Genomic DNA, 27,713 nt, shown 5'->3' with positions numbered 1-27,713 from the left:
GATTAAAACACAATACCATTTATAATCACTCAAAAATTTAAATGCTTAGGTATAAATCTAACAAAACATGTGTAGGACTTGTATGCTGAAAGCCACACAGTACTGATGGAAAATCTAAATAATGGATTGGAAGACTCACCATAACAAACATATCAATTCTCTCTAAACTGATACACAAGTTTAACACAATTTCTATCAAAATTCCAGCAAGATTTTTTTGTAGATATAGACCACATTATTCTAAAAATTTTATAGAAAGGCAAATGAATCAGAATAGTTAGAAGAATTTTTAAATAGAAGAATAAAGTGGGAAGAATTAATACACCCAATTTCAGGATTTATCATATAGCTACCGTAATCAAGACTATGTGATCTGGGCAGAGGGATACAAATATATATCAGTAGAATACAACGGAGAACCCAGAAATTGGCCCACACAGATGTAAACTGATTTTTGACAAAGGTGCAAAACCAATTCAATGGAGGAAACATAGCCTTCTCAACAAATGGCACTGGAGCAGTTGAACATCCATAAACAAAAAAATGAAACTTGACCTAAGTCTTACAACTTTTACAGAAATTAACTCAAAGTGTATAGAGAACTTAGATGTAAAATTTAAAAATAAAATTTTTATGAAAAAAAAGGAAAATCTTGTTATAAAGCAGAAACTAACACACCATTGTAAAGCAATTATACTCCAATAAAGATGTTAAAAAAAGAAAAAAAGGAAAATCTTCAGGACCCAGGGCTAGGCAAAGCATTGTTAGACTTTATATCAAAAGCATGATTCATAAAATAAAAAATTGATAAATCAGACTTGAGCAAAATTGAAAACTTTTGCTCCATGAAAGACCCTGTTAAGAAGATGAAAAGACAAGCCACAGACTGGGAGAAAATATTTGCAATCTATATATTTGGACTTGTATTAAGGATTGGTATTAAGAGTGTAATCTTTCAAAACTCTAAAATAAAAAATGAAACAATCCAATCAGAAAATAAACAAAAAACATGAAGAAACATTTCATGGGAAAGGATATATACAGATATCATCTAAGCACATGAAAAGATGTTTGACATCATTAACCATTAGAGAAAAGCAGAATGGGCTACAATAAGAAATAGTGACAACACTAAGTGCTGGCAAGGATTGCAGAAACTGGCTCACTCATGCATTGCTAATGGGGTTGTAAAATGGTACAACCATTTTGCAAAACAGTTTGACAGGTTTTTAAAGAAAACTTTACATACAACCACCATAAAACCCAGCAATTGCTCTCCTGGGCATTTATCTCAGAGAAAGGAAAACTTATGCTCACACAAAAACATGTATACAAATGTTTATAGCAGCTTTACTTATAATAACCTCAAACTAGAAAGAAAGCAGTGCCCTTCAATGAGCGAATAGTTAAATGATCCAGACCATAGAACACTATTCAGCAATATGACTGAACGAACTATTGATACACACACCAACCTGGATGAACCTCCAGAGAATTGTGTTGCTCATATAATTTTGTTTGTATAATATTCTTGAAATAACAAAATTATAGAATTTGTACATTAGTGGTTTCCAGGGTTTAAGAAGGAGATAGGATGGGAGGGCTATAAAAAGGCAAACTGAGGGACTCTTATGATGATGGAAATGTTCTGTATCTTAACTATCAATGTCAATATCTTGGTTTTGATATTGTACTATAACTTTGCAAGATGTTACCATTGGGGGAAACAGGGTAAAAGATACAGGGGATTTCTCTGTATTACTTCTGACAAATGCATGAAAATCTACAATGATGTCAAACTAAAATATTTGATGAAAGAAAAACACAACCTTCTAATGGCTTCTAGTTTAAAATTCAGAGCCTTTCCTTGGCCTTTTCCAACATCATTCATGTCCTACTTGTCTCCCCCTGACGTATCATGCTGCAGCCACAGTGGCCTTTTTGCTGTTCCTGCACATGTTCAGCAGGCTCTCACCACAGGACCTTTGTGCTTGCTATTCCCTTGCCCTGGAAAGTTCCTCCATCTGGCTTACTCTCTTTATCCTCCTCTCTGCTCATAAGTCACCTTATCGGAGAGGATTTTTCCTTGAATAGTCTCTCTAAAGTAGCACCCCTGTCACAATCTATTCCCTTACTTGGATTTCTTTGTCTTCTCTCATTAGAAACAGGTTTGATGCTTTTAAAAATTCCAAGTTTTTGGGATAGGAACCTTAAGTTCCCTACTATGCCTACTCTTTTCTATGTTTTCTTCTGGGATTTGGAGCATTTGCTTTTCAAAATCAAACCAAACACGCTGATTCATTTTATTTTCTTTCCTTCTGCTGATGCTTCTGTAACTTTCTAGATGGAATTTAAGAGTTCTGTGGTAGTGGATGTTGTGTATTCTGTCAGGTTCAGTCTATCACAATCTTTTGGCATTTCTCCAAACAGCTAAGATTTGAGAGTCAACTTCCTCACACTGTGAATCTGCCTCTAAGTGACTTAGCTCTAATTCTCTTCTAGGCTTGTTAATCAGTTCACAGTGTAAAGACACACTTTAAGAGGATCCTTGGAAGTCTTGGACAAGCTTCCCCGCATGTGGCAGGTATGTATCTACACACTGAGTGTGCAAGAAATGTAACTTGCACACTTCTATAGTTAAATCTATTCTTCTATAGTTAAATCTAAATTCTATTTATTCTTCTATAGTTAAATCTAAATTCTCTTTTAACCCTTCATTTAACCATGTGGACTCAATTGGAGGTTGCATCCTAATTCTAGGTAAGGTTTTGAGGGTGAGGGGTGACATATCTGCTCCTAGGCTGTCATCTCTCTGTGAGTCATGTTTGTCCTCTCATCCTTTGTCAGTACTTGTGAGCCATTGCTGAGGCACACTTTGGTCTTCCTTCGAGGGTCTTCTCTCCTTCTCTTGGCTTCTTCCAGATACTTCCTGGGCACATGAGGGTGTGCTCCTGCTAAACTGGAAGAAATCTCTGGGGTGGCATAAAGCTCTTTGCTCCTTGCCTGCCACTCTGAAGCACGTGGTCCTTGTTCTTTTGCTTCCGAGGCATGCTATTGTGGGAGGTCCTTGGCAAATCTGGTCAGGTCCATCTACCTGGACATATCACTCGGTCATTTCCAAGGTCCAGACTCCATCCAAGAAAGAAAATCCTTTCCACCCTCCATTATCTCCCACCAACATATTTGGGATTTCTCTCTGTAACAGTACTTCGAACAAGCACAACTTAGGAAATCGTTTACTTTTTTTCTTGTTGTTTCTTTAAAATGAACTGGGGAATGGGGGTGGGTATTCCCATGCCTCTGGATGAAATTTAGGTCTCACGTAGGCTCCATACCTAATAGGGATTACCCTTAGATTAAAAAAAATTTCTATCCACACTTTAAATCATAGACATTCAGAAATTAGAATGTCCAATCTCAGACCATAATTGTAGCTTCAAAGTGCATGTAATATCAAATCATCTCTCCTCCCCTCTCTGAGGCCCATTTTGTGGGTTGGGCTATTGCAGTGGGAGAGGGTGTGCTGTTTTCTTTCTCTCTCTGTCACCTCCTCCCCCATTTGCTAGCTGCTATTGCTAAATCCTTAGGGGTTGGAACATGGGAAGGAAAGGGAAAAGAGTGGCTTGGGGTTGTTTCTTACATGACCTGGTACTATGTTAAGCTGGCTTCAGCTTTCTGGGCCTGGCAGTTGTTTAAAACTGATAGTCACTTGGCCACTTTGGGGGGACTTTGGTTGCTTCCCTTGCTGGACCCATTTGTCTTCTACTCTCCTGACTTGGACAAGGCTTCTCCTTCAGCTGTCCACTGCCCACACAGCTCCTAGTCTTCAGCTAATCCATCCCACAGGAACTCCTATTGAGTGTATCAGGGATACTTCGCGATGGTCATCTTGGGCTTCAGTCTGGCTCTCTCATCCCTGGCCCACACCAGCTTCATGAAAACATGCATCTCATGAACCTCCAAGGGCAGGAGGGGTTGAGGGTACTTCTAAAATTCCAGAGCTGCTCCTAGCCTGACCCTCTTGTCCTCCCGATTTCCAAGGTGGGAGCCAGTCTGCGGTCCATTGGGCTTCCCAAAGTCCAGCCTGTCCAAATTATTCCTTTGAAGCCTCTCTAAAGATTTGAGAGAGAAAATAGTCCCTTCCATCCCTCTTGCTTGGGGTGAGGTGGGACTTGCCATAGGGCAGCAGCTCAATCCAAGAACCATTTCACAACGCTTTTCCTCTCCTCTATCCTTTTGATCCTTTACATTCTCTGGTTGGCTTTTAGAACCATCCAACCAGTTCTTATGATTTTTTTTTTTAATCTGGATTTTGATCTAGCCCTTTACTTTGGGATTTCGTGCCTGTTCAATGAAGGTGCCTCAGTTGAATCTTGCAGTCTAATATCTGGTCATTCTAGCCCCACTAGGAAGAGTTAGGGTGGTGGAGAGAGGGTAAAGTTTCAGCCACCCACCCCCAACTTGGCTTCTAGATTCACTAATGTCCGTACATGCCTTGACTACCTTATTCTCCACTCAGAGGTGTCTAAATCTGCTCTTAGCTTAGTAAATAAATAGGAGAATAAATAGGAGGGTCTCTTCTAAGTCTGTTTCCAAAGCATGAGAATCATTCTAATTTCTCAGAGCGTCTTAGGCTTTTGAAACTCGAAAACCAATAATTGACATTCTTCCTTCCCCCATGCTTCCCTGCTCTGCCAACAATTTTCTTATGAAAATTGAGTGTAGAGTATAGCAACTTGGCTGACTGAATGGAGAAAGAAGCAAGATTCAAGGAAATGAAATAAAATACTTCAAATATTATACCCTATATGATAAAAAATATTGCCTGCCCTCTTTTGAGTATCTGTGATGTGATTTTTAACCCTTATAATGGCACTGCATCCTTTATATTAAGGATTTGACATTTGAGGAAACCAGGTGTATTAGTTTGCTAGGGCTGCTGTAACAAAGTACTACAAATGGGGTGGCTTAAACAATAGAAATGTATTGTCTCACAGTTCTGTAGGATAGGAGTCTGAAGTCAAGGTATTGGCAGGGTTGGTTCTTTCTGAGGGCTGTGAAGGAAGGATCTGCTCTGGACCCCTCTCCTTGGCTTGTGGATGGCATCTTCTCCGTGTCTCTTCACACTGTCTTTCCTCTCTGAGTGCCTGCTCTATGTTCAAGTTTCCCTTTTTTCTAAGAACACCAGTTCTATAGGAATAGGGCCCACACTAATGACCTCATCTTAACATAACTAATTATATCTGCAATAACCCTATTTTTAAATGTTACACTCTGAGATACTGGGATTTAGGACTTCAACATGTGAATTTGGGGATGGGACACAATTCAACCCGTAACACCAGGGTTCAAAAAGGCTCAATAACTTGAACGTCACACAGACCTTGAAATGCCATTGTGGGGACTCCACACAATGATGGTGTGATTTTAAAGTTACGTTCTTTCTGCTGTACTGCACTTCATCGCAGGTGACTCTTGCATGCAGCCCTGTGCAATGAGGAGAATGCTGTTATTCCTTTAAACAACCAAACCAGACTGGCTGGGGCATGGATCCACACAGCAAAGGAGTTCAGACTTAGACATAGATCATACTATCACAAGAACTCAGAATAACGTCTTAACACAAAGGAGGAACAGGAACATGTTTGTGGAGAGGTTCAGTCTAATACCATCATACCATAGGCTAGAAAATGAAGTTATACCTGAACTAGAGGTATAGATTATGAAGAATTCAACTGGCTCTGAAACTACTAAAGTGGTGTCAATGTGAGTTCGGTGATGTTATTCCTATGGCCTGTGGTTTGCATTTTTGGTGTTCTTGACCTGTGTTCATATCTAAATACGCTGTGTGTACATGGTCTACTCTATGTAGAGCATATTTAAACAATGTGTAATAAAACAAAATATTTAAAGAATGCAAAGGAAAAAGAATAAAATGTTTGCTATAAAGTTCCTGCAGGCATTTACTGGAGAGTGATAATGATAGTTTTACTAAAAAAAGGATAAAATACGTTCAGCTTCAATGAGGATTATATTTAGGCGAATTATCAGATTATTTTGGACATTTTCTTCGTAAAAGCAATTCTTTAGTGCATCCTATGTGGAAGATAGAAATTGTAATAGTGATTTGGAAACGTGGCTTCATGCATATGAACATAATTTGAGTCTTGTAGTATTTAGCACTGTTCTATTCCAGATGGCAAAACGTTTTTATTATTCCTTTCAGTTAGTGCATGAAATATATACCTATGGAAATAAGTCCATTATAAGCTTTTCCTTGCCAAAACTCTAATAGATGCTCACTTACTGAGAAATATGTGTACTGAGAAATATTTAAGAAAAATACACTTTAATGAAGCTGCACTAACGATATTTATTTAGCTAATTGTGTACAGGAATCTAAACATGATTTCAAGTAAAGTAGACTGTTGGCCATGTAAATAAACCTGGCACAGGTATGCAGAATTTTAAGAGAATTAGATAGCAGATCTAATGAAAATTAGAGTAAGCCTCAAAGAAACATTTTATTATAAATTAGATTTCCCATTATAAAACAAATACAGCCACACAGCAAAAATATTTTAAAATAAGGGTAAAAAATTACTAACAATACCAGTGACCAAAAGCAATAACAGTAATCTTTTGATATATTTACTTCTCTTCCTTTTTCGTTCATTTGTTCAGCTAAGGATTACTGAGCACTTAATGCAGGCACTTGGGAGATAAAGATGGCTAGGACAGGGTTTCTGCCTTGAAGGAGATTTTAATTTAGCAGGGGAAACACACCACGGATGAGTCCTTATAATAGGTCGTAAGTATAATCCTGGAGGAGAGTGGGCCAAAGAACTTGCTATCAACTCTATTGTCAGGTCCGGGAAGACTTTAACATGTAAGTTGGGACAGAAACATTAGAAGAGATCTGTTAGCCAGAAAAGAGAAGAAAATACACTTCAGTTAGAGGAAAGAACATCTGCTGAAATAACATCAGAAGGAACTGTAAATATTGCAGCACGTCTGGAACCACAGAAAATGAGGTTGGAGAAGTAGGTGGAGGTGATATCATGGAAGGATTTGTACCAATTATACTACTGGCAAGAAAGATTTTCAAGTAGGGAAGGGATATGTTTAGAATTTCATTTTAGAAAAATTGTTTATCAGCAATATGATTGGATGGACAGCTTAAAAACTGCGACGCTCAGGAGCTAAGGGTTTGGTAAGGAGTGAGATACACCAAGAAGCTGAAATAAAGCCTAAATAAAAACCACTTGGCTTGCATGGGCCTCTAGCAGTATTTTGGGGGAGACTGTAAAACGTGTTCTTGTGGTCCTGTGTTTTTATAAAATTTGCCAAGAGTGTGAGTTTTTAACTTCAGTTTGTTATGAGTGCTTCCTCTTTCTATAATATTTCCTACCCCTCTGTTATGCTTCTCTTAATGTTGGGTAGCATTGGTAACACACATTTTGTATCCACAATTTTACCTTGTTTTTCTTTAAAGAGCCCCCAAATTGTATAAGCTTAGGCCTCACTTTTCAGATCTAGTCCCAAGATGATATTGAAGGAATCCAGAAGAGGGGTGGCAGATTCTTAAACCAAGATTGTAGCTGTAGAGATGAAGTAGAAAAAGATGTGGAAGACTAAGGGGGAGAAATTATTGGCTCCGTTGGTGTGAGGGAAAGGATAGTGCCAAGATTTCTGCCTTCTATAACTTGATGAATAGTAAGGCTGTTAACAGAAAAAAAAATGCTAGAGTCAGGTCACTGTTGAAAGTAACAGTTTATTGAACATCTTCATGTGTATGTATGTTTTCACATTTTTGGATTTACAAAAGTTGATTTACTATATCAAAGTGTGTAAGTATTTTAATGCATTTTGTTATCTGTTACCAAATTGCTTTCCAGATAGACTGTGCCATTTAACACTGCTATAGTTAGTGTAGACATGGGTTTTCTTGTCTACACTTCCACTAGCATTGAACATTATAATTTTATTTTTTTTAAACTAAATTATTGGGTAAAATCAGTACCTCCTTTTCATTTTTCTGTAAGGTGAGATAAATGTGATCTGTTGTTGTGAGCTCTCCATAGGAATCTGTTTTTCAGGGGTAGTGATTGTGGTTTTTTCCTGGTAGTGATTTAGGAAGCATTAGGAGGTAGTCATGAGTCTTTTATGAGAGCAGTCATTACTATACACTCTAAATGCGTGCATACATATCTATATTATAAAAACTAGAAATATATGAGGCTAAAACAATTTTGTAGATTAGATTGTTTTAGACCAGGTGTCAGCAAACTTTTTCTTATAAGGACCAGATAGTAAATATTTTAGGCTTTGTAGGCTAGTAGGCGAAATGGAGGCTATTATGTAAGTACTTCAAGAGAGGAAAAAAATTTCCACAAAATTTTTATTGACATGGTTCAAAATATAATAGTAATAATTGAGGAAATTTTTTTTGAGGAAATTTTTAATAATAGAAGTCTTATAATGAGAAATAATTGAATTCTTTTTTGGGAGGGGAGACATTTCACTTAATTGTAGTTGAGTGTTAATGTTCTCTATCATCATATCGATTATAAATGTTCATTCATTAAACCATTCTTATTTCGTAGGTAGTGAGCTGGATCACAGGCCATACTCCTGGTTTAGACAATGACATTTATGTCATTTTCCTGTTAAAATATTTGGTTTGATAATAAGTTTCATTTCTGTTGCATACTTTATTTGAACCTCTGGCAATCTACAGCTTGCAAAACACTCATCAAAATGCATGTGTGTGTGTGTGTGTGTGTGTGTGTGTGTGTGTGTGTGTGTTACATGTATGTGATGTGGGCCATTTTATTCTTTATAGCCAATGCACTTTAGGATATATTTGGGGTAGCAATACTATTACAATGAAGCATTTTGTCTGTTTAGATTAAGAGACCAGAGAAGTGAAACAGGAAACTAGACTTGGCAGGTACAAATTTGGTCTGTTGGTGTATGTATTGGAATGATTTTGAATGTTCCCTGTTGTTGACTTTGAGTTGACTATAATTGGTTCTGTGCATTAACGTCTACTTCTAACCATTGAGGGTTTGTGCTTTGGATTTAGCTTTGCTCTTGCTCAGCTACTTTCTAAAAGGTCTTATTTCTTCTTCTACCTCCCTCAGAAACTTGATGTCTTGAAATATTTTTTTATAATTCACATTTCATTTGCTAAGAATTCTTGTGGCAGCACCACCCAGTTCCTATGGTTTCAAGAAAGTAAAGGAGGAGGAAGGAAGAAAAGAAACAAAATAGAAAGACATGAAAATTTAAAAAGCTAATAAGCAGATCCTTTCGCCCACTTTAGAGATTGGGATATCCACCTCCAAAGTTTCAACTGGAATTTGATTCCTAAATCTAAGACCAATTTTCCCTTAAACTCTTTTTTTTTTTTTTTTTTTTTTTTTTTTGCGCGGTACGTGGGCCTCTCACTGCTCTGGCCTCTCCCATTGCGGAGCACAGGCTCCGGACGCGCAGGCTCAGCGGCCATGGCTTCCTGGCCCAGCCGCTCCGCTGCATGTGGGATCTTCCCAGACCGGGGCACGAACCCGTGTCCCCTGCATCGGCAGGCGGACTCTCAACCACTGCGCCACCAGGGAAGCCCTCCCTTAAACTCTTAATGAGAAGTTTGAGGAGTCAGTAAAAACTTCGGTAAGTTTAGTTACTTTCACAAATATGCTGAGTTATGGATTGGATTTAAGAACTGACAGTTGGACTCCAAGTTTATGTTTTATCTTTTTAGTCAATATGAGTGCACAGAATTAGTATCTTTCTAATGCATATTCAAAGATAATTCAAATGGATGAACTCAATATGAAAACCTCATATTAAAAAATATAGAAAACTTTTCTTACATTATGAGTGCATAGAATATTTTGATTTAATATTTTGTTTAGTGGAGAAATATGCTGTACCTATTTATACAACACACACAAGCTTTGTGTAATTTTTAGAGATAATGTATTATTAGATTACAATTTGTATGTTTCTGAGAGTCAGCACAGGAGAAAATTCCATCAAAATTAAATTTTGGAATTACTTTCTTCTCTTATTTATTTCCATAGGCTCTTTGGAAAACAAGGTTCCAAATGTGTATTTCCACAGTCTTCCTGCCAGTGGCTACCTCAGCACGCTCTTCTCAACAATTATCTTGTATTTTAGCTGCTGAAATATGTGACAGTTTAAACATTTTTGTTTAATTCCACATTTTCTTTATACTTTAGCTGCAGAAGGGCTTTGATTTTTTAGAAGATGGTTGCTAACAGTTTTATAATTCCAAAAACAAAATTTGCTCCAAACATTCTTTTGTATGGTTTCTGAATTCTTCAATTATTGTTAATTACCAATTGTACTCACTGTGTCTTAAAATAAGATCCTTTTAATAGATATTTATAATCACAATTATTGACAAACATCTGATATTTACTATTTAAAAGACATTTGTTCCACCAGAAAAGAAGTAAATTATTTCACCAGAGGCAAAACTAAGCTTCAGGGCCCTTCACTCCTATGAGTTCTTTCCCAAGTTCAGAGACCCTGTAGGCAATGTGTTCAAATAATCATATATTTTGTAAAATTTGCAATCTAAGCTATTTTAACTGCAATCATTTATGACCAGTGCCTTCACTGTAACCTCCCTCCATTCCTTTTCTGTTTTGCAGTGGCATTGGAGAGGTCATGACTTTGTTTTGGTGGAGGTGGTGGGGAGTCACGCTGGGGATACAGTGATTTTAAATTAAGTGGGATATAGGTATGTTCTTTGCAAACTTCCACGTGTAGTGGTGGAGCTATTGATGATGTTCCACTTTGCCAATTTACTAGAGCCTTGTGACACGCAGGTGAGGAACCGGAGGCCGTATTGTCCTGTGGACACGTCCCTGCAGTGCTGATACCTAATGCAACTAGTTTTGAAACATACAGAGCCAGAAGCTACTCTGTGGAAAACTTTCTTGTTATTAGATGTATAATGTTATAAATAGAGGCTATGGTTTGTATCAGTGCCCAGTCACAATAGAGGTTCTCTCCTGTTAGGAATTTAGTGACTAACGCAGTTCATGCTATTATTAATGTGTCATGTAATTTTTTCTTTTTTGATGAATATTACATAAATAGAATTTCTCAAATATCTGTGTGTTTAGGGCAGAAACTTGTAGCAGTAATGCAGGCAGCAAGTATCTTGTGTTGTGCAGTTGCATGTTTTCTGAATCCCAATTGTGAATAGTTAGAAAAACAATTTGAGTAAACATACTAGATAAAAGAATGGATTATCTTTCCATTTTCTCTATAGAAAGTGATATTTAGAAAGAGGCAATCAGAGTATGTAGCCAACAACTGTAGGGGAAAAGCATTAGAGAGGTGTGGTTGGGGAGCTAGTTAAGATGAATATTATGTTTTTTTCCCAGATTTTGTGATGTTTGTGATATTTCTCAGCATTTTAAAGTGATAATTTGTTGGGATTTTTCCACTGTAAATAAATATTCACTTTCATGTTAAATTAAACATTTTAATTTGTATTCTCTTCTGAAATTGTATAAGCTCTCAGTCCCCACAAAACCTGGATCCACAGAAGAGTTATTAAATATTTAGATACCATGAAGTTAAGGGTTACTTTTAGCCCGGCATAGAGCCTACTATGTATTTGTCACTCACTGTGTTTTTGGAGTTGAATGGGTCTCCGTAATAACAATTAGTTATTTTTGTTCAGTGATGACTGGTACTTTATATGGACATTAAGTAATATCTATAATATTATAGCTATATAAGTTGTAGCAGAGTTGTTGTAAGTTGTAGCAAAGAAGACTTTCTACCTTCTCAGGGTCTTGAAGTGATGAAATCATTCATCTATAGAGCATTTTTTTTATGGGTGAAAAACTTAACCGGGAATTTGATATATGAAAATAATATTTACTTTATCGTTTCCTGCAACCACCTTTTCTGGTGTAAGTTGTCAAAAAAAAAAAAGCAAGGATGGAGGTGGGGGAGAGAAAGAGAGCGAGAGAGATGGGGAGAGAGAGAAGGAAAGAGAAAGCCGACTTTTTGGTGGGATTGGATTATATTGTCCTGGTAGGAGAGTCTCTGAACAGGTGCTTCAAATTCCAAAATATGGCCAGAACACAATTAGCACTCCCAGGAAAGTAGCAAAGTACTATGAAGGCTCTCTATACCTAAGTCCTTCCAAATAGTAAGTTTCAAACAATAATTTACGTAGCTAGTGCATTGTTTTGGGACAGTGGTGTCTACCTGTGTTTTCAACAGCTCCTTGTCTCAGGGCAGTAGTTAACATGTTTCAAGGAGTTAAGCCCAACCTCTTCCTTTGGTAAACACATTAATTACATTTTAAAAGTTTAGCTGACTCACAAAAACCCGGTGTCCTAAGTATCTTTGTGTTCACCCATCTTCCAGCTGTACCTGAAAATTGAGGCAGACTCTGCGCACACCTTGAAAGCATCCATTTTGAGCACACAAATGAACAGGAGTTCACAGAGGTGCATCCAGGGATGACTGTGCCTACATTGTTCACCTGATTACTTCTAGGTGTGTTGATGGATGACTTAAAAAGTGTTAGCCGGAGGATGCGTGAGCGAGCGGGGGCCGCTGCATGCCGGCACCAACATGGTTAACTAGACTAGCCACCATGAACAATGGAAACCAGGCAGCGCTAAATGAAATGAGCTGAATATTTCATTCGGCCACTCAGCCGCCTGCTCCAATTGCCTCCTTTACTAAAATAAGAGCTTAATCTAAAGTGACAACAACATCAGTTTCTGTGTGCTCCAGTCACACTGAACATGACTTCCTTAACATAAACACTATTTACATGGACCGTCTGGATGTAGCAGGGAATCAGGAGCGTGCCCAGCTAAGACACAGGGTACAATGAAGGACGAGAAGCAGGCAGCTGAGAATTAACATCAGCAAATGAAAGCCTGACCCTCAGAGGGCATGTCCCTGATACGTTTTAAAATGAGAGAGCATTGCACCAGTAACCTTAGCCTTTGTAAAGACTATGCCATTTAAAATAAAATAGCACCTTTTCAGTTTAGACACTTAACCAAATGCATTATGTCTGACCCATTTTCCAACTTAGGTGACACGAGAGGATGGATCCCTTGCTGCAATTACGAGAATCTTCCAAACAATTGCAGTCAGTAACCTCCCTCCCCAGACTCCTTCTCATAGCAGCCTGTACTTCTTTGAGATAAAGAGGGCATTTCGTTCAGTGAGGGCAGGCCAGACCCAGAAGGCAGGGGAGTGGGAGAGAAGATGTGACCTTTGAACTGAAGGTTTGATGTCAGTGCTAACGGTGCCCAGGAAATCCCTGTTTGAAAGTGGTTTTCAGCTTGAGAGTTCTGGAAGATTAGAAGCAGGAGTGTGACAAGGTACCAGCAGAGATGACAAGGTACCAGCCCTGCTTTTGTCAGGGTCCACAAAATAACACAAGTTACTTCTTTCCAGCACCCTGGAATAGGTAATGAAAGAGATAGCAGTCCTGAATACGCATTATTGATGGTTTATTTCCATAAGGAGGATGCTATAGTATCATTTCACCATGCTAGCCATCCTCTGGGAATTTTAAGGGTCACAAAATGTAGAAATATTTAACATAATTCCTATTAGAATTACTGACAGTTAGTGGAGTTCAGTGGTTTTCCCACCAGCTTCATAGATAGGAAAGTCAGGCACAGAGGACTTGCTCGTACACCTGAAGTCACACAGGAAATCAGAGAGCAAAAGGGAAATAATTTTTTTTTTTTTGCCAATTATTTCTACTTTCTTTAAGTCACCATTAAGACTCTTGTTTCTAAAATGGCTCTTCTCTTAAAATTTCCTTTGATTAAGCCTTGTAGAAGGCTGATACCAGATACTGATTGGTGGCTTCTGGGTTCCAAAGACCTGAGGCTGCTGACAAAATAGTAGCTCTTTTTTAAAAAAAGTCTAGTTCTGTGTTTTCTGTTCTCATCCTCCAGCCTCTGTGCCTGAGTGAATACCCCTGCAGTCCCCACCCCTGTGGTGGTACATTTTAGATAAAGCTCTTATTCACTGAAGAAGAAAGGGCCTGATCATTTAAAACAAGTTTCTTTTTAAGGAAAGGTATAGTGAGTAACAGGAAGAAAAATGGGAGAATCATCAATATCTAGCTGGCCTTAGTAGAACACTCAGTAATCAATAGGCATTTATTGAGAATCTGTGAGATCATCAAGCTTTATTTTAGGGGAGAGAAAATTATCTCTGGCCTCTGGAAGCCCACCATCTAGTGAAAACGTTTGTCATAATTTGGGAAAAAAAATACTTTAGACTTCTGTAGAAAGCCAGTAAGAATATTGTGGTTGCAAAAAAATAAAAATACTTTTTTTGTTGTTTGCCGTAATGTACATCTACTGTGTTTTCATCTTCATTTTTAACTTCAGGGAAATGTGAACAAGAGGACGCCCTTTTGCTCACACCTTAATGAGCACTGATCAGCTCTTTCAGGTACTTACCATTCCAGATGTGTCCCCAAAAGAATCGCACATGTTTTCTCACAGTCTGATGGGGATACTGCCATTTGTACAAATATTAGTTGTACAGCTTGGTGAGTGCCTTAATAAGGTAGGTACCTGATGCTTGAGAGCAGAGGAGAGGTGGGAATAACCACACCTGCTCTGGGAGACCTCTTAAAATGACAAGGACCTTGACATCTCTCCCCAGTAGTTGCTACTTCTTCAGCTTGGTCTGGACAGTCAACAGATGTCAGCCAGGAATGGCAACGCCAGTGGGAGTGGCGTTCCTGCACAAATAAGGCTTGGGAGGCAGCCCAAGCCCAAGATGATTGAAATCAATAGAATTTGCTGAAGGCGAGTGGGAAGCTCATCTGTACCTAGCACTTCTCTGTCTTGTGTCTGGCTTGTCTCAGCTGCAGTAAGGGTCTTGATGACTTTCTCTTTTTCTTTCTCGGGTGAGTATAGACTTGCCTTCTCTTGGGATGTCTTTACCCTTTGTTGCCACTTGGTACAAACGGGCATGATTCACCAGAGAGAGATGCAGGGTTTCTATTGTTGTAAGTGTTAAAACACACTTTGAAGAATTTCAGGGCCCTCATGAGAAAATGCTTGAAATAGACTCAGGCAGTATGCTGTGTCTCCCATTTTCTTCCAGTCACCTTTCCTCTAATTAATTAATGGTGGTCAGAGTCTCAGTTCTGAAATACTATTGTGTTTCATTAACTAAACCACTCATAGTTTTATGTTTTCCTAATGCAGGATGTTTTAAGAATATTTTGGACCTAGAGACTGTCATACAGAGCGAAGTAAGTCAGAAAGAGAAAAACAAATATCGTATATTAACACATATATGTGGAACCTAGAAAAATGGTACAGATGAACTGGTTTGCAAGGCAGTAATAGAGACACAGATGTAGAGAACAAACGTATGGACACCAGGTGGGGAAAGGGGGGCGGGGGATGAGTTGGGAGATTGGGATTGACATATATACACTAATATGTATAAAATAGATAACTAATAAGAACCTGCTGTATAAAAATAAATAAATAAAACAAAATTAAAAAAAAAAGTTATTTAGGAAAAAAAAAGAATATTTTGCCATCCTTAACTTCATGTAAGTGCCTGGAAACCATTGCCTGTAAACTTAATCATAAAAGCCCTTTCTTTCCTCCTTTGCTATTTTCATTTGAAACTTTTAGGGAAAGATGTATTTGTTATATTGTATATGTTGTGTTTGGTCCTATCTCTTCTTTCTTCTTTGAAGATGAGAGAAAAAATTTCTCTTACGCTACAATAGAAAATAGAATTGTATCATAATTTTATGAAGAATAGAAGATTTTTGCCATTTTAAAATATAATTTCCACACTGAATACTAGGTTTCGCGAAAAAGATCATGTTTTAAAACATAATCCAGATATAAGATTATGTATCTCACAAGTTTCTGTTTAATCACTAATGTCTTTATTGGAAGTTTTACAGTTACTTACTAGCACAAGCATGAACTTTTCACATCTCATCATGCAAACAGTTATTGGGGGAGGGACAGGGGCTAGTGGTAGACTCAGTAGGGGACTCCCAAGCTGTTTATCTTCCAAGCCCTTACGACACCGTTTCCTGTAATATTGGTTGTCATTCTGTTATCTTTGACCCTGCTTGGCCTATAAATGTGTCCCATGAGCAAGACCACAACCCAAAAAGTCAGCATCGTGATTTTGCAGCAGCTGTTGCCGCAGAAGGTAAATGCCGTGCAGATATTGATGAGTTTGCTAATTTGTTTAGTAGACAGAATTTAGAATGGGGAACAGGATTTGTCGGCTAGCTGTCATCATCCATCAGCCCCAGGCAGTGGGTTTGCATTTTGCCAGCTTCTAATTTTGCTTTATTTTTCCTTAGCTTCAATCTACTTTATTCATTTATTATAATTGGGAGAGTGGTGGCTGAGATAGGGAAAAAAATACTCATGGCCCACGTTCGAGATTGAAGGCTCTCGTTGCTGCGGTTCCCTGATCTCAGCAGATTCAGACTGGACCTGTTGGTCTTTTGATTGATGGAGGTGGTGAACGAAGACCATGCTGTCTTGTGGCGTTCCTGTAGCCCATGTGACTGGAAGACTTGCCAAAGCTGCCCTCAGCCCTGCGTGTTTCTCCTGGTTTCCAGAATTTATATTGTTACCTCCGTTCCTTGGGGGTTCTCATTCAATTTACGTAAAAAATTTGTTTTGAGTGCTCACTATGTGTTGGTTATTATTATAGATGGCCAAGTACATATTTGTTGAACAAAACAGTAAAAGCCATGCTCTGAAAGTGCTTAGGTTCTAGGGGTGAAGATAGAAATAAACAAATAAAGGTGCAATACTCGAGAAAGTGATAAACGGAATGAAGGAAATACAGTAGAGTAAGGAGTAGGGCTGGAAGTGCTGTTTTATTTTATTTTATTAAATTTTCATTGGAGTATAGTTGATGTACAATGTTGTGTTAGTTTCAGGTGTACAGCAAAGTGAATCAGTTATACATATACATATATCCACTCTTTTTTTAGATTCTTTTCCCATATAGGCCATTACAGAGTATTGAGTGGAGTTCCCTGTGCTATATAGTAGGTTCTTATTACTTATCTATTTTATATGTAGTGGTGGATATATGTCAATCCCAATCTCCCGATTTATCCCTCCCCCCCGTCTTATCCCCTGGTAACCATAGGTTTGTTTTCTACATCTGTGACTTTACTTCTGTTTTGTAAATAAGTTCATTTGTACCCTTCTTTTAGATTCCACATATAAACGATATCATATGATATTTGTCTTTCTCTGCCTGACTTATTTCACTCAGTATGACAATCTCTAGGTCCATCCATGTTGCTGCAAATGGCATTATTTCATTTTCTTTTATGGCTGAGTAGTATTCCATTGTATATATGTCCAGCATCTTCTTTTTTTTTTTTTTTTTCAGCATCTTCTTTATCCATTCCTCTGTTGTTAAACATTTAGGTTGTGGAAGTGCTATTTTATTTTTTATTTATTTATTTTTTTGTATGGAAGTGCTATTTTAGATAGTGAGGACAGGGGAAGTTCTCTGAGGAGATGATACCTGAGACCTGAGGGATGACAAGTCATGTGAAGATCTATGGGGAGACTTTAGGGAGAGGAGATGGCAAAGGGAAGAACCCAGCAGAAACACTGAACTTGTTAAGTTCTGGGAACAGCAAGAAAGCCACTGTAGTTAAAGCAGGTGGTGGGTGATGAGGGTGGGAGAGAGCATTAGGGAGATGAAACTGGAAAGGAAGGCAAGGTCAAATCCTTTGGATTTTATTCTAAATGTGATGAGAAGCTGGTTGTAAGTGAGGGAGTGAGTTGGTCAGATGCACATTTTTAAAAACTTACTTTGGCTACTGTGTGCAGTCAACTGTAGGGTCACAAAGATGGAAGCAGAGAGATCAGTGGGGAGACCACCGTAGCAGTTCAGTTAGAGGTGATTCTGGCTTGTACTAGAGAGACAGTGGTGGAGTTAGTGAGAAGTAACCAAGTGGTATAGATTTCATGTATTTTGAATATCTCTGGCTGATGGTTTGGATGTGGGGAGCTGGGGATGCAGAAGGGAGAACAGTCAAGGGTGATACGTATTTTGATGTTTTGATTTCAAGTATCGAATGGTCAGAGCGCCCATAATTAACTCATAGCTATTGAGGAAGGAGGTGGTAGACATTATTTTTGAAAACCCATTGTTGGTAAAATTTGAAAACATGTGGAAGACAAGAAGTGTCAGAAGACTCAAGAGGGGTAAATGTTACCCTGAATTTAAAGTGGAAGAAAAGTTTGTATTTTTTAAGTGTTATATTTTAAGGATTTCAGTAAAATCCTAGATTGCATTATAATGTCAGTTGTTTCTGAGCACTTAGAAGGAAAACAGTGTTCACAAGAAGCCAGTATGGGTTCTCTAAGAGCCAATCATGTAAAATTAACTTAATGCTTCTCAATAGAGCTACCCTATTATCAGTTATCATCTTTTATAAAATGTAGTTTCATAATATGTTATAGAATTTTGAGAAGTTAGGAAGGAAATTGGTGTGGTTGACAGTTTGGTAATATGGATTAATATTGAAGAACCATATGTAAAGGGTATAGATTAGTATATGTTATCAATCTAAAGAGATGTCTGTAGTCAGGTACCACTCATTCTATTCATTGGCTTATCCTCTTTGTTATTTTTATTAAGAACTTTGATGAAGTAAGAAAGAGAGGAAACTAACACTTTGATTGCCTTTTTTTGGCAAAGACATATTTGGCACTTTAACCCATTTTATCTCATTTGGTGCTCAGGACCAAGTGACTCAGAAGTCAGTGATAGGCTCAGTGTTGGCCAAAACTTAAAGAGATGAAATTTAATAGTGTTAAAGTAATTCTCCATGTAATTTTTAAATCAATCAGTCAATTACAACTATGGGATATCTGAATTGATAGTCCATTGTCAAGATATTCTGGTTGATTTTATGTTCCATGTAAGCCAGCAGTAGGACATAGCTGCTGAAACAAGATATAATGACGTCTTTAACAACATTGATAGAAGAAATATAATGTCCATAACCAATGAGATAATCACACGGTACAATGTATACTGGTCAGTTCACACATGTCACTTATGGGTAAAATCATTTGAAGGACGTTGATAATTTAATGTCTAAAGCTGGTAAATTAGGGGGATAAATAATCTGGAAACTAATAGTTCATATAAAGAGGAGTTGTTTAGCCTGAAAAAAAAAAACTTGGAAAGGATTCAGAACAATCTTCAAAAATATGGAAAAGGATTAGCCTTTGTGTCATTCAGGGTCTGTCAGGAAACAGATGGTGGACTTAAATGAAATGACTGGAGGAGAATTTAATAAAGGTAGTGGTGCATTGGTTCAGAATCTGCCTGCCAATGCAGGGGACATGAGTTTGATCCCTGGTCCGGGAAGATCCCACATGCTGCGGAGCAATTAAGCCTGTGCACCACAACTGCTGAGCCTGCGCTCTAGAGCCCACGAACCACAACTACTGAACCCGCATGCCACAACTACTGAAGCCCTCGCACCTAGAGCCCGTGCTCTGCAACAGGAGAAGCCACCACAATGAGAAGCCCGCTCACTGCAACGAAGAGTAGCCCCCGCTTGCCACAATTGTAGAAAGCCCGTGCGCAGCAATGAAGACCCAACGCAACCAAAAATAAATAAATAAATAGATAAATTTATTTAAAAAGAAGGAAAAAAAACAGGGTTTAAAAAAAACCCAAACCACAATAAGATACCACTTCACATGCACCGGGACGGCTACTATGAAAAATACAGATAATAACAAGGGTTGGTGAGGATATGGAGAAATTGAAACCCTCATACATCACTGAAGGGAATGTAAAATGGGTAGCTGCTTAGAAGATTCTGGCATTTTCTCAAAAGGTTGAGTTACCATATGACTCAGCAACTCCACTCCTTAGGTTAATTCATGAGAAATGCAAACGTATGTTCACATGAAGATGTGTACACAGTGTTCATTGCAGAATTATTCATAATAGCCAAAAAGTGGAGACAACCCAAATATCCGTCAACTAATGAATGAACAAATAAAACATGGTATATTCATACAATGGAATATTATTTGACAATAAAAAGAAGTGAAGTATTGATACATGCTTCAACGTGGATGAACTTTGAAAGCATAAAGCTAAAAGAAAAAACCCAGTCACAAGAGAGCAGATACTGATTCCATTTATATGAAATGTCCAGATAGCCAGATCTATAAAAGCAGAAAGTAGATTTAGTGACTGCCTTAGCGCTGAGGGGTTGGGAAGAAATGTGTGTGTGGGGGGTGACCCGCTAATGAGTGTGGGGCTTCTTTTTAGAGTGATGAAAATGTTCCAACATTACCTGTGGTGCTGGTAGCACAGCTTTAAGAATATGTTAAAGACCATTGACTTGTACACTTAAAATGGGTGAATTATATGGTGTGTAAATTCTATGCAATAAAGCTGTTATTAAACAGGACTGACTGATACTCTGGGAGTAGTAATAGCAGGGTGTCGATAACATCTCTAGGCCCGAGGGACCAGCAGAGGGGAGCTCTGTGGAGAGGCCCACCTGAGTGGATATACACCTCTAGACTCTGCAAGTCACCTGCAAGGAGAGAGCTGAAGAAATACGTATCCTGACCTTATGCTTGTCTTACTCTCTGATCTCTTGCTCGTGAGTCTCATTTCAAAAGCCAACCAGGAGCTTAGCAGAAGGTAGTCTCTTGATGTGATTCATAGAAATCAGTATTTCAGGGTACAGAGCTGGGTGCATCTGGGTATGAAAAACACAAGTTATTCTGTGTAGAACTTGAGAACTGAGACCAGTAGAGGAAAGTTAAAGTTGGATGTGTTGCCTCAAAATGAAGTGAATTTTGATCTCTGGCTGTAGAGTTGGCCCAAATCCGAGATGATGATAGTGACATAGCAAAGACGATTCCAGTTTTAAGTGAAGGATTGCATTAATTACCTCTGAAGGTTTCCTTGCAATTCCAGATTTCTGTCTTTAACCACTGGCATTTTGGCACTGATTGTATTATCATTTGGCAGCGGTGATCTTGGAAGTTTAAGGTTTGGGCATTGTCTAATAGAACATAGAGTAGGTGCATTTTGATGAGAGTGGGAAAGCAAAGGGAATAGTATAATTGTGGGCTGTTCACCTTGAGTTCAACCTCACTGAACAAATAAATTGGACTCTAATGTGGTTAGAGACAGTCTGGAGAAAGAAGTGGCAGAAGAAAAAGAAAAGCTTGTCATCAAAGATGTAGGATTTGGAGAAATAAACTTTGCCTACTTAATTTCACTGATTATGTATGTTAGCCCTATTTTCCTCTTTAGTTTAAAATGACGGTAAAAAGGCGGCACTTCAATATTCTTTCTAAGGAAATGAGAGTCGGCTTTCATGGCGTATGAAAGATGTCAAAGGAGTGTGTTTGTCTTCCCCTGTGTGTTTCACCAGGACCTCTTCTGAATTTATAGGGTGAGGGATAGAGCACACACGTAACCCACATCTGACTGCGTGCTCACCCAGAAGCACGCTTTGTGCCGCTTCTCACTCCTTTTGCAGAGATGGCATCTACAGCGATAGGATGAACAAGATACGAGAAGAGTGGAAGGTTGCTAGAATGACCACGGTAATGGAGGTGCTGTAGTCAGCAACCCCGTGGTTTGCAGGCTACTTACATTGATGACTTTAGAGAAGGTATTTGATGAGTCTTCTGCTTTTCTCAAGTTGATACTTGGGTCCAAGTTTTACATCTACTACATTAAATATATAGCCGTATAATCATTTACATGGTCCAGTGCCCAAATACTGCATCAAAGATGCTCATTTACAACTGTGGACAATATCCAAATAAACCACTGGTATACCCTCTGCCAACTTAAATGGATGGAGGATTTGGAAGAACTGCTCAAGACTGTGGAAGTATATTTTTCTATTTATTTCAGTTTATTTCTGGACATCCAGTTTATATCTGATAAACAGTTGATTAAAGATTTATTGTTTTCTAAGAAATTACCTTATTCCCCCTCCCCCAGTATTTTGTACTGTAAACCTTACTGTTTATTAAAAGCCAAGAGTTTTAGATTACTTGTTCTTTATTTCTACAATAAATATTTCTATTTTAATTTTTGTTAACTGGCAACTCCGATTATTGTCAGTTCACTGTAATGGATGGCATTTCACTGGTATGGGACGTTTGTTTCGGTACAGGACATTTGGTATAGGATTATTGTTCAGATAGGCATTTGCTAGTTAAATTACAAGTACACAGGAGTACAACTTTCCCAGTTGTCTCCAGTACCGTATGTTTATGTATGTTGTTTTAGTCTTCGCTGTTGCTTTTTGGTTTCACATTGAAGGAGAAGAAATTTCTCTCTAAATTTTTGTCAGGAGACATCTGGCTTTAGTGTAAGGAATATTTATGAATAAAGTAGGATTGACATTAGGATTAAATGATTTAATACATACAAAACAATATGCAGGGCCTGGTATATAGTATAAAACTAATACACAATACCTACCACTTAGTAGGGCTTAATAAAAGATAGCTATGATGATGATACTAGTTGTAAAGTACCTTACAATTATCAAAGTCAACTTTCCCTAATGATTTTGGGGGAAAGTCAGGTAATTTAGCAAATACCTTAAAACATTTAATCTTTTAAATTCATTTTTAAAATTCTACATACATCTTAAAGATAAAACATGAAACTTAAAATGTGCTCAGCATGAGGTCTCATCAGCAGTCCCTCAGAAGCATGTGTGTACATTTCCTTGTCATTCCTTGAAAAAAAAGTGAGACGTCCATATCCACGGATGGTACTACGTATTTGTTCTTCTGGATTATCTAAACACTAGTCATATATCAAATCGGACCACCAAACCAAGGCTATTACGTTGTTATTTGTTACATACATTGACAGTATGAATTTAGCTGCCTGTGGTGTATCAGTAAATGATGAACTTTAAGGAATTATCTCTATTAAAATCAAATGGCTATATACAGATTTCTATACTTTTTGAAAGACTGTTATTAAAAATACTGCAAATTCTGTCATAGCTTGTATTTATTTATTTGGTTATTTATTATTTTTAACTTTTTATATAGGAGTATAGTTGATTTACCATGTTGTGTTAGTTTTAGGTGTACAGCAAAGTGATTCAGTTATATACATATCTATACTTGTATCTATTCTTTTTCAAATGCTTTTCCCATTTAGGTTGTTACAGAATACTGAGCAGAGTTCCCTGTGCTATATAGTAGGTCCTGTCGGTTATTCATTTTAAATATAGCAGTGTGTCATAGCTTTTAAAGAAAGACTCATTTGAAAGCAACCACTTTCAGTGGTCAGAGCTAGGACCATTTTGTCTGAGAATATAAGTTCCTTTTACATTGTAACCTCTCTCCTGAGCTCCACACGCACCCACCCAAATGGCTCCTTGGCCACTCCACTTAGCACATGAAAATGAGCTCTGGATGTGCGCCTCACACCTGCTCCCCTTGAAGTCTTCCCTGGCTCAGGGAAAGGAAGCTCCGTTCTTCCCATTGCTCAGACCCCAAACCTTTCATCACCTGTGACTCCTCTCTTTCACTTATAGTCCATCTAGTCCCTGGGTAAAATTCTATCAGCCCTACCTTCAAAATATTTCCAGGGCCTGACCACCTCTTCTCATCTCCACCTTCCAGTCTGGTCCAAGCCACTGCATTTCTGTTTGTGGCCAAAGTCTCCTAATTGGGCTCCTCACTTTATTCCCCTTCAGTCTGTTTTCACATGACAGCCAGGGTGAGCCTTGAATGGGTGAAGCACAATAGTCAGATTATGTCCTTCTCTGCCCAGGACACGCCAATGGCTTTCTTCCTCAGGGAAGTCCTTACTGTGACCCTCAGAGAGCAGAGGCAGTCCCCATCCCCTCTCCTTGCCGGCTTGTCCTTCTACTACTATCCTCCCTCCCTCCCTCTGCCCATTGCTCTTTCTCTAACAAGCTGGGCCCTGCCCCTCGTAGGACCTTTGCACCCCTGCAAGGTTCCCTCTGCCGGCAGTGCTCTTGCTGTGCATACTGATAAATACTGAGTGACTCATTCCAACACTTTCTTTAGGTCTTGACCCAAATGGCTCCTTCTGGGTGAGGCCCTTCCTTCTCCTCTAAAATTTCAACTAGTTCTCTAAACACTCTCTATCGTCCCTTGCTTTAATTTTTCTCCTTAGCACTTCTGTAACTAACATAGTAATGTTATCTCTTCATTTATCTTGTTTATTTTTTATCTTCCTGCCTAGAATATTAGCTGCACGAGGGCAAGGAGCTTGGTCTGTTTTGTTTACTGCTCTGACTCTAGAGCCCAAGATAGTTCCTGGCAAATGGAGACATTCAATAGATATATGTTGAGTAAATGAATAATTCAAGGTTGATTTTGGCTGGTGCTCTGTATTTATGGCTAGAGAAGGCATAAATAATGCACGTTGTTTTCTTCTTGAATTCCGTGTAGGCAGCTTTAGGGTTAAAGTCAAGTTATTGTTAAGTTATTTTTTTTTATTTCTACTCTCCCTGAAGTATTCATCTGCTTTGATAACTTCTATCATACCCCTATTCATTAAACAAAAGTCTTTCGAATTTATTTATCCAACTTTTTTTTTTTTTTTTTTGCGGTACATGGGCCTCTCACTGTTGTGGCCTCTCCCGTTGCGGAGCACAGGCCCCGGACGCGCAGGCTCAGTGGCCATGGCTCACGTGCCCAGCCGCTCCGCGGCATGTGGGACCTTCCCGGACCGGGGCACGAACCCGTGTCCCCTGCATCGGCAGGCGGACTCTCAACCACTGTGCCACCAGGGAAGCCCTATCCAACTTTTTTGAACACCAGACTGTTTGCAGGTCACTGTAGGAGGCTCTTAAGAGACATGATCCACCTTTTCAAGGACACTTCAATGTAGTTAGTAAGGCAGGACTAGCAAGCAGCAGATAGAAGGGCTATTTTCCAATATAAGAGAGGGCTGTTTAAGAGGGATTCACAGAATCCCAGTCGAGATTTTTCAGAGAAATATGCCCTCATTCCACCCACAGGCTATAAGTTGGGGTACATGACAATTGTACTAAAAAAGATTTTCCAAGTGAATTCATTAACGGACACAACCACTCATTAAGAACCATAGATTTAATAGTCTTGTGTGTATGTATTGTGCTTACAAACAGACCAACACACCTGACACCTTATTTATGAGGGCTTGCCTAGTAAATACACTCTTACTGTAATTGAAAGTTCCCTAAATTGAAGGCAGATTCCTGAATCTATCAACTTTGGGGTAACAATCTATATTAATATTTAAAGTAAACACATTTAATGTACTTGTTTCCTCTTTATGAAACAAGATGCTTTCATTGCTTGTCCAAGACAAGCACCTGAAAATCAACTTTTGATTTTTAGTTTGTCAACGAATAAAGCTGCCCCTTGATCTTCAGCAGTGTCTGGCTTTGGGGGCATTAGTTGTGGCCAGACTGCCGTTTTGCCATTTGTAGCTGAATGGGCATTTATGTACTTCCAGGATACAGGTCTCACACCAGTAATGCATGCCTTCTGGAGGCCGGATTGCTTTTGTGCATTTTATCTGTGATGGCCATCTCAAGTAAAAATTACACTAGTGCAAAGTCTGAAGGCTAATTTTTCACAACCTGTTGCATACTGCCCTATGGATGTCCCCCCTTGGATGTTTTACTTGTTTCAAAGTTTGGTGGAAACTTCAGGGACTTTCCTTCTGATGAGTTCCCTACTACTGAACAGACTTTAGAAGTGCAAAACTCTTACTGTGTTTTCCTCGTTCATCTCTATATGTGGGTAAAGCTGGTTATATAAACCATGCAGTGTGAACAATTTGATATCATTATCATTTGGGCCGTAGCCGTCAAATTCTTCGGTTTGCCTCAGTTTACTCTTGTGTGTGTTCTGCTTTCTTTTTAAAAAATTTCTCGAGGGTAAGTGTTGATTCAGAATATTCTTAAAAATAGAGTCATCGTGAGTCTCAGTTTGGGAATGGGGTTTATCTCCAGCTTCTGTGAGAGCTAGATGCACACTAATTTACTAGTGCTGGAACCAAACGGGTTGAAAATCCTTGTTTTCCCACCAGATGGATTATTTTAAAGTATCACAAAACGTCTGAGGTTTTTTACGTTACGAATGTGCTTCTTCGCACACATCAAGAAATGAGTACCATGTTTTGACAGTAACTCCCTTATGAAATTATATGCTGCACACGTGGAGTAAAATCCAAGCCATTCTCCAGGGAGCAGGCTTATGAATCTGGATGAGGTCACACCTCTTTAAAGATGCAGTTTGATAATCCGACCTCAAAACAAAGGAATTCTGTTAATCCTCTCACAAAAGTGCAAATTGCTAATCAGATCCCTGGGCTGGGCTGGCAGCTTGGTAGACAATGAGCTTGGCAGAAGAGCGATTTTGGGCGGATAGATAGCTGGGAAGCTTGGGATACCAACTTTGCCCCTGTGTTAGCCCAGTTGGGCCCGTTGTTTCGAAACAATGACGTATGTCAATGGAGGTGGTTCTCGCCGTCATTGTGTTCTCCCGCTTTTCTCCTTCCATGTTAATGATGATGCAAATCAATCTTCCTGTCTCTCATTTCACTTCACTGGTGTATAGGCTACTGGGCCCCTATATTCTTTTCACTTGGATGCACGTGTCTTTTGAATTTCATTACACATTCCTCTACAAGCCCAGAGGGTTTTCCTCCCTTCCCATAAATAGTGTGGTGGTATTTGAAAAAGAAAGAAATAAATCCTAATCCAACTGAAAAAAAGAATTTTCTTCTGGAAGGTGAAATTGGATTCTTTTTTCGTAAGTGATAAAACGCAATTTGAGGCAGCTTAAGAAAAAAAAGCTGGAATTGGTTGGGTAAAGGAATACAAGGAAGGCAAATAACCGAACTGGGGGGAGGCAGGAGTTTGGATGGGCCTCAGGAACACTTGGGACCAGGGAGTCATACTCCGTCAGGGCTCGATACCCCTCTCTCCTGTGTCCATGTCACTCTGGATGTCAACTGTTTCTTGCCGCAATAGCGATTTCTCCATATTGGAGGAAACGGCACCATCGATGACAGCACAGGAATTCTATAGCTTGCTGTTTTTTCCATTTTACTTAAATGGACTATCTCTGGGAAGAACTCTGATTGGCTCCTCTTAGATCAGGTGTCTGTCCTGGACTAATCAACCCTGCGTATATAACCGCGTATTTGTCAGGGTGTAGAAGGTGCTTGCTATTTGTCTTTTCCTCTGTCTTCTTTGGACTTAATGAAATATGTAACCAGCCTGAGAAACCCTAAAACCTGACGACTGTTTTAGCACGTGGAGTGATTTTGCACAGGTCGATACCACTCTTCTCACTCTCACTGTATTTGACCCTTTTGGCATTTACAACTTTCACCCAAACATGACTAAGAGTTAATTTGAAAGTGAAAAATACAACTTCTGCATTCTAAAAGGGACTTTCATTAAGAGAGTGCACTATTTTGAATACTTCCAGCTAGTTGTGTGTCTCCTGTTAAGAGAGTGTTTGTGAATTATTTGGGTGCAGTGTGTCTGTTGAGGAGTGAAAATTACAGCTTTGGCTGTGGAGCCATTTTCCAATAGGTAGGAACAGGGTGCTTCTGCTACAGTACAGGATGGGCTG

The 27,713-nt window shown here is 38.8% G+C and overlaps 1 protein-coding gene across 7 annotated transcripts in view; it reads left to right on the top strand.

Moving 5' to 3' along the window:
• The window catches only part of SOX5 (SRY-box transcription factor 5), a 994,587-nt gene that overhangs the window by 131,783 nt on the left and 835,091 nt on the right, over positions 1-27,713 (top strand). For 3 of the 7 annotated variants that reach the window (XM_082849640.1, XM_082849630.1, XM_082849641.1), the window contains exon 2: positions 2,503-2,584. The exons of the other annotated variants lie outside the window; for them this stretch is intronic. The gene's annotated coding sequence lies outside the window, so the exon portion shown is untranslated. The remainder of the gene's footprint in view (positions 1-2,502; positions 2,585-27,713) is intronic. 7 annotated transcript variants of the gene reach the window in all.

This window comes from Leucopleurus acutus (assembly GCF_964270905.1).
Source record: "Leucopleurus acutus genome assembly, chromosome: 11".
Lineage (NCBI taxonomy): Eukaryota > Metazoa > Chordata > Mammalia > Artiodactyla > Delphinidae > Leucopleurus > Leucopleurus acutus.
Note: the sequence above shows the minus strand (reverse complement) of the source record. Positions and strands in the feature narration are given on the sequence as shown.